Source organism: Asparagus officinalis, chromosome 4, assembly GCF_001876935.1.
Source record: "Asparagus officinalis chromosome 4, Aspof.V1, whole genome shotgun sequence".
Classification (NCBI taxonomy): Eukaryota; Viridiplantae; Streptophyta; class Magnoliopsida; order Asparagales; family Asparagaceae; genus Asparagus; species Asparagus officinalis.
The window spans coordinates 89,012,505-89,021,473 of record NC_033797.1 but is presented as its reverse complement, the minus strand read 5'-3'; positions in this window follow the sequence as shown (position 1 = coordinate 89,021,473).

Sequence of the window (8,969 nt, the reverse complement as noted above, 5' to 3'; positions counted from 1 at the left end):
TCTTTGTATCATATACTTTAAAAGAACTATCTTTATACTTAAATTAGGTTTAAGGCCTAATAAAACCAAATAAATCTCATTTAAAATCGATTAAAAATAGGGATGATATTAGAAGAGATAAAACTTGCCTGAAATCTCTGCTGAAAACAATCAAAAGTGCAAACAAACCATTCTCTCTTACCACACGTCGATGATCTCGCCATTGTGTTGGTATTTTGTTTAACATAGTTCTCAAAACTCACAAGAATATGATTAATGGTTTTTGAGGGGAGAGGGTGACAACTAGGTTTCAGAAATATGATATAAAAAGAGAATTTTTATAAAAAATATAGGTATTTATAGATGCAAACCCGAAACTAACATGTTTGACCCGAACTAGGAAACCTAGTCTGACAAGAAAAATGGTCTTTGGTATTTTGGTTGTAATTTTTTTGTCTGACCTCAGAATAAGGTGATTTAAGATGCATTGGATAGATATTGAAGACACCTACATCTTTTGTTTTTTGATTTTTTCCAGATTCGAACTTCAACGGCATGTAATATACATATACTCTTAACTCATCGTTTTTCCAAATTTGAAATACATATATGGTATACTTTTTTTCTTAACAGTTGCAACCCATGCCTTCTTAGAACTCGATCAGACCTACAACAATTCCATAGTCCTATTTCCATCATTGCAATTGGCTTAATACGCAACCATCTTAACCAAGTGCCTAACCCAATTCATCGACTCTTGACCTTCGTCGCCCCTATTGATCAAAGACATGGAGGACACCTGGATAACCAATATCCAATCCTTTCAGTTTGATTCGCAAGTACCCCAAGTAATTTTAGGGTGGCTAGACAAGGCATGAGGACCAACCACCTTGACCTATCTGAAAGCATCCCAACTAAAGGCTACCCAATCATCAATCGATAATGAGTCATAAAAGCTCACTAGACAGGTCAAATAACACTTTTTTATTTTTCGAAAAAGGAAAACCTTCAGCTAAAATAGATTTTGAATCAAGTGAAGCCAAAGAAGCTCATTCAAACCAAAAAGCCAAATTATAGATGAATCAATCAAGCCTCAAGCAGACCTACAATAGAAAATTAAGTGAAAAAGGAAATATCAATTACTTTAAAGCCAAGGAAAGTGAAATCAAGTCAAATTCAGACTCAAATTTTCAACCATAAAGAAAATGCAATATCTCTTGATTCGAAAGTTAGAATCTAACATAATATACATGAAAATTATCTATTTCAATGAAATGAAGCTATCCAGATTGACGGATTCCTAAAATTTTATCATCACTATTCAATTTTGACAGAAAAAAAATTAATTAGCTTGTTTGAATTGGAAACATATTTTTAATTATTTGAATACCTAGTCAAATCCTATGGTTGTGCGAGCTACTTGGACGTTAATTTAAATCCTATGGTTGTAGAAGTTAGTTAGAGATCAAGTTTCATTCCATAATTATGAGACAGTCTTGTATAGTATAAATAGAGGCGAATGGCCATTATATTTTACACATTCAATTCCTTAGAATTCAATAACGTTCTTCTTCTTTATTGCTATTTTGGAGTTCAAATTCTTATGTTCAGTTTCTTCAATTTAGTAAGTTGTTTAAATTCTTATTTTTATTTTCTTGTTGATATTTTTAATTTAATGTTTTTTCTTCTCTTTTCTTTAATTCCCTTTAATTAATCATGAGTAGCTAATCACCTTTAGGGAGAATTGATTAACAAGCTTGATAACTAATATTAATAAAACAATCTCTTTAGGATAAGAAAAAAAATTGACTAGTTTAGACTAACATAAACAAGGGTTAATTATAATTTAATAGGTTATAGATTTTAATTAGGCATAACCTCTATTTAAGAGATTACACCTTGGTAATAAAAAGTCTAGATTAGTTAATTTTAAAAATCTAGGGTTAATTATAACTTGATAAGTTATAGACTTTAATTAGGCAAAATCTATATCTAAGAGATGACACCCAAGTAACAAGAAAATGTAAATATTAGGATTAACTAATTGATAGGTTATATTTTCTAACAAAACCTAACTTATGCTTTTAGGGTTCTAGTAATTAATTAAATAAAGGATCTAGTTTAGAAAACATTGTGGAGTTAGTCTAAGTAGCCTAGTTTAAGTTCATAAATTAAAAGCCAAGCTCTTTCACAATCAAAAAAGCTTTTTTTAACCCCTAGATTTTTTCAAACAAATTTTCCTTGTGTATCAACTTGTTCAGTACGCAATGAAAGCTGTGCACTTGCATGATACATAAGAATAACTCAATAAGTTTTTTACTCTCGTTGCCGGGGAATTTTTAGTTTAGTATTTTATTTTAATATTCCTTGATCCTTTTTGTTTGCTTGTGTAGGAACCTCTTAGAGTGGGAACGACAATAGAGGTGAATATTCAGTTAGTAATATGTTCAAGTAAATGCGGGTCAAATACGAGAAATAGAAGACTAATCTAACCCATGTAAGCCTCCTTAATCTCCCTTATTACTGGTTTTGAAACTACTTTTACATCAGGTAATAGAAAAATTAAAAAATTAAAAAAATATTCATCTTTGTTTTCTATACCCTAATAAAAACAGTTCAGAATTATTTACAGACGGTCAAAATGTATTTTCACTTAGGATGATGACTAGCTTGGACTAAGAAGTGAACGCCAATAGGCTAAACACTTCGAATGGGTCCAAAGTCAAGCCCATAACAAGCTACAGTAAAGGTCTCCTGATGACCGAAGCGAGTCTCGCCAAGCAGCCTACATCGACTCAATTTGACCAAATCAGGCACGAGTCGACCCCCGCAACATGCCTCAGATCAAGTCTAAAGATGTAATCAGTTGATTAAATCATGAGTCAAATTCTATGTTAAATTCTAACTCCTAGGCAAAGTTCACCAACTAATAAACTCCTCCCACGTAGACCAAGTCATCCACTTCCGAAGAAGGCGTGCATACGTTCAAAGTTGTAAAACCCTGTAATATTGAAAATACTATGATAAATAATATTAAATAAGTTTTATTATGTTTGATATTATTCTGGGATGAATAAACATGATTGTAATCGATTAAGTACATATGTGTGTGTGTGTGTGTGTGTGTGTGTGTGTGTAAAATCTGTCAGTCTGCATCTGTACATTGGTCAGTCGACCGAACCTAGCAATCGATCAACCGATGGATAGTGGTCGGTCGACCAACCCTAGCAATCAGTCGATTGATGGATAGCTGATGGTTTTGGTATGGTTTTGGGTCAGGTCTCTTTTATACATGTATATATACATATATACCCGACTTTTTCCTCTTTTATTCTTCATATCTCACGTTCTGAGCACTAGCCACCCTCTCAAAACCTTAATCCATTAGTTTGAGTCTTTAGAGAGCTTTGAGAAGCAAAAAAGACCAAGAGAAGGTGAGATTAGCAGTTTTCTGTAAGGGAGGATAGAGTTCTTCGCGTGTGTGGGAGCTCAGCACAAAATTTTTGAGGTGAGTTTCATCTCCTCCAATCCCATTCCCCTTTTTTGGTTTTTATTGGATTTTTAAAACCTATCTTATGAGTAAAAGCCACCTCTTACATTTCTATGATGTAAAGATTTAATTTTTCTGATTTAAAAAGTAATGAATCGGATTTCTTAATTTAAGTTTAAGTTTTGAAGTACAAATAACATGAGATTTTTGCTGATTTGATTTGCTTTCATGATAAATTTACATACACAACCATGTTAGGGTTATTAGATCACTCTCAAATTGATAATTATGATTTCATGTAGTAGAGTAAATCCTAATTATACTAAATCAAGTTTTATACATGGGTTTTTTGAGAAATTTTGATTTTTATAAATGATAGAGAAAAAACCTGTGAATTTTGATTTGTCACCAGCATCGGTTGACCGATCAAATAACTTGGTCGATGATTAGTCTACAGGAAGCTGGAGATTTTCCTCTAGTCGGTCGACCGACCTAGGTAATCAGTCGACCGATTGAAGCTGATGTGTGTGTGCATGTTTGTCGCCACTGATCGACTGATGGGTAATTTTGGTCTACCGATTTGAGTTATTTTGTATATGTTGATTTCTTTCCATGCATGTTTGATCACAAATTACAAAGTACGAACCATACATCAACACATGTACGTGATCATGAGATGCACGCATTTGTTTTGAGTACACACGAGCTTTTGGAGGTGCGTAGTCTAATATTTTGAGCTAGTCTTGATAGAGAGTGATGTATGTTTCATTTACAGTAATTTTTTAATGCTCGTGTGGGGTTAGTTAGTGCACCACAATGAGATCGTGGTTGACTACACTCAGAATGTGTTAGTTGTGTGCTACAATGAGACCTTTCAGTGGACTACACACTGTTATGCATCATTGTGTTTCGGATTAGGTTGATATGCCTATACTCCACGGGGTGTTCGAGTAAGGTAGTGAACCGTAAAATGTTACAATGAGCCACAAGATATTGTGAAAACCTATACTCCATACTATTTTATTTGTAGATAATCATACAAAATTGTAAATTTTCTCCCGTGTTACCTGCCTCAAGCGTAGAGTATAAGGCTATCGTATGTTATGTGATACGTATCCTAGATGAGATCATTTACTGAATATTTATTTTTGTTCCCGCTCCAACTACCCGAGGGAAATGTGAGTTTTTATGATACGATTTGTTATGGATGATGCTTGGTAATGTATTGTTCTTTGTTAATTAGTTTATTCATAGGATTTTGGATTTGATATTTAGCGATCCATAATTAAAGATACATGGTATATATATGAGGGTTTCCTTATTTGGATTATTTCCCTCGACGTACTCATTCTCGTATTGTGGGTTTCTAAATATTAATTCCTCTTAGTTCAGGATGTTGGATTTATATATCTATATATGACGGAGACTCAGCATAGTTTGCCGTCATTTATTAGTAGATATATAGTGCTCCACAGCAGACGTTTATGATTTTATTTTCCTTATTGAGATATATTTCTTTTGAAGGCTGAGTGCCTATATACTTTTCAGCTGACTCTTTTGTATTACAGACTCATTGTTTTATTGCAGTTCACCAGGTATATTTTCTTTTCTTCTATCAGAACATGATTACTGTGATGCCCCTGGTTTCACACAAGGCTACAGTTCAAGGTGAACCCAGAGATGTCAAACCTGTCATGCATCCACACTGTAATAAACACGTTTTATCAATCACAATAATATCTTCTAGTGGAATCAAATATAAGTGTAGGTACAAAACAGGCAAAATATACAAATGAATGCAATAGACATGATATAGAAAAGATATCCCATAAATAAAAGAATTACATCTCAACAGTAACCCATCTGATAACTGAAATAATAAGAATGTCAATATGAATAAACTAGAATCGTACTAAGTCACACTGCCTTTAGAATATGAGAATGAAACTCTAATGTCTGAATAAAATAAAATAAAAATCTTCTGTGGAGTCTCTAAAATTCATGTGATGATGACTATGCAAGAACTTCATCATCATACAGCTCTCCATACCTTTGTACAGCCTGGAAGAAAAAATAACAAAAAGAATAACAACAAGAGCGTCAGACTGCTACAGCAAGATTACCTTTATCTGCCCCTAGGGGAATGACTACTAGGTAGAGCGAAGGCTCTATCTATTAAGCATAGTCTACCTAGATCACTTTCCCTCGTATCTAAGTGGAATTAACATATAGAAAGCTACAACACGAGACTTAGTACATCAAGCGAAATAATCCAAATAAGAAAACAATCTAAATATGTCTCAAATTGTAGATGCCTAAATATTAATACCAATCTAGAGATAAACAATCTAAATGAAATCAACTATTAGAAATCTACAACACGAGATATAGTATGTCGAGCGAAATAATCTAAACAAGGAAACCTTCATGTATATACCATATGTCTCAAATTGTGAATCACTAATCATTGACTTCAAACTAAGAAATAAAGAAAGCAGTAAAGAAAATAAAGACATTAATACATCGTATTTATAATATCTTCCACTATCACTAGGAAGATAGAATAAATACCAACATATAATCTCGTATACTTTCAAGAGCAAAGTATCTCATTATTATATCTCAGCGATGAGTCTTACGCATAACTGGCATCCGCCATAGACTAAGGCTATCAAGAAATCATCACCATGCAAATCCATGCAAGTCATGATTCATCGTAGTATCATGCGGGACGGACTGCCAAGTCGGCATCCTAACAGTATACTTGGCTTATTAGTCTTATTGCAACTCAGTGCGTAACATGAGTGCAGGACAAACTACCAAATAGGCATCCTAGAAATACGGCTCACGAGCCTCATCTCACCCTAGTACGGGACGGACTACTAAATCAAGCCTCCAAAAATCCGACTCAATGGTCTGTACAATATGTATATCAACGTATTACCCCACGTAGTACTGAGCTATGAATTAACAATCTCTAATTCTAATATAAACGGAATAAAACCCGTCATACTCCTCTTCGGGATACTCATGTATGTGCAACAACACTGTACTTACGTACTTGTGAATAAACGTGTATAAAAGTACAGCTTGAACCCCTCAAACACGTAGCAAAATAGTTTAAAAACAAACTGGGAACGATCTGAAAATTTACTTGTAAGTCGACTTATGCCTGGCATAAGTCGACTTATAAGTCGACTTCCAGATTGCTGTTTCGATGTTTTTTGGGATATTTCTCAAACAAAAACTCATTCTAACTATCATGGATTATAAGAAACAGGCTATAAACATCCAAACTAATTACAGAGGTCATAACACATGGTTTAACACTTGCATTAAAAAGAAATAGGATTAACTACATGATTATCCAAGATTTTCAATATTGACATGAAACATTACATAATTATCATAGCATGAAAAATTTTTGATAAAGAGGCAGAAGCATAAAAGTTTGTTTAAACATGATTAGACTAATTAGAAAATACTGGCCTAAGGTTTAAGCATGATTAATTAACATAAAAAGGCAATTAAACATCAAACTAGGATTTACACATGAACTAAGCATGTTTAAAAGATTAAAAATGAAATTAAATGAAATCCTAATGATCATGATCATGATTCTATCATAAACAACAAGAAAAAGTAAAAAAATCTAGCATGTATTCAAGTTTAAACATCAAAAATCTAACTTTTAACAATACAAGTTAAGATTTAAATTTGAAAACACATATTAAACATCATATTAATAACTAAAACTAGTTATTTAACTATGGGGATGGGTTTGGATGAAGATAATCTTGCCTCAAGTTGCTGTTGATCCTCCTAACATGCGTGCAAGATGTTTTCCTTTACTAAAACATAGATCTCGCTTTCCTCTCAACGAATTCCCACTAAAATCTTCTAAAAACTCAAAATTCTAGGCTAGGGTTTGAGAGAAGGGATGGCTACTAGATTCTCATGAGAAAGTGCAACAAAAACAGGTTTAAAAGAGTTTATATAAGTCTGGGATCAAAACAAAATGGATATAACCTAAAACCCAAAAGAAAACTAGAAATCAGCCTATATGTCGACTTACGTATCTGATAAGTCAACTTATAGCTTTGATAAGTTGACTTATTGTAAGTCAACTCATAAGTCAACTTAGTAGAGATTTTACAGTTTTTTCTTCTGTTTTTGTGCATATTTCGTGCATGTTTCTTTCCTCCACTCACATATATACATTGAAATGATCTCAAATCAATTTCTAACATACTCAAACATCAAAATACGTTATTTATCACCATATAACATATTTATTATTATTTATCACATAATATTCAAATTTATAGGGTTTTATATTCTTTCCCTCTTAAAAGAATTTCATCCCCAAAATTCCGCAAGCGTATCTTAGGGATTAATAATATGAGAAAAGCACTAAGAGGGGATAATATAGACAAGAAAACCCTCTCGTACATATCTCGTACCAATAATCCCCAGATATAAAATATATCAATATCTATAGTTAACAAATCTAGAATGCTAATATTCTCACTCAACCCCTAACTAAACGGAACTAGTACGTCGGGTGAAAAATCCAAAAAAGAAATCCCCTATATATGTACCATATGTTCTGAATGATTAGGAGCTAAGTGTCAATATCCCTATTCTAGTATTAAATGTAAATCTAAACATATAGATAATCATAAACATCAAATTAAATCAATCAATCCACCTGCTCTAATAGGTGTGGATAGTCGGGATGGATAACATCTCCTCGCTCCCGAGAATCCTCCTCGATATCTATACTTAACAGTCTAGAATACAAATACTCTCACTTAACCCCTAACTAAGCAGAACAAGTACGTCGGGCAAAAAATCCAAACAAGGAACCCCCATATATATACCATGTGTTCCGAATAATTAAGAGCTAAGTGCTAATATCATCACTTTAGTGTTAAGTATAGATATGAGCATATAAACAAATCATACACAAGGGTAAATCATAATCAATCAATTAATTTACCTGCTCGAACATGTGTGGGAAGTTGCGACGTATAATCTCCTCGCGCTCTCAAGAATCCTCCTCAATGTCTATACTTAATAGTATAGAATGCAAATACTCTCACTTAACCCCTAACTAAGCGGAACAAGTACGTCGGGCAAAAAATCTAAACATGAAACCCCCCATATATAATATATACCATGTGTTCCGAATAATTAGGAGCTAAGTGCTAATATCACCATTCTAGCGTTAAGTATAGATATGAGCATATAGATAATCATAAACATGGGTAAATCATATCCAAACAATTTACTTGCTCAAATAGGTGCAAGTCGTCACGATGCATATCCTCATCGCGCCCCAAGAAACTTTCTCAGCTCCTTTTTGATTCCTTTGAACTTTATATAAATGTATCACTTGTTTCTAAGTCTCTTGCCCTCTTTGGCAAGACTACATACAAGAATTTCATTAGTAGTCAAATCATCATTTATTTCAACCTCTGGCGCGTCTATCACTTGT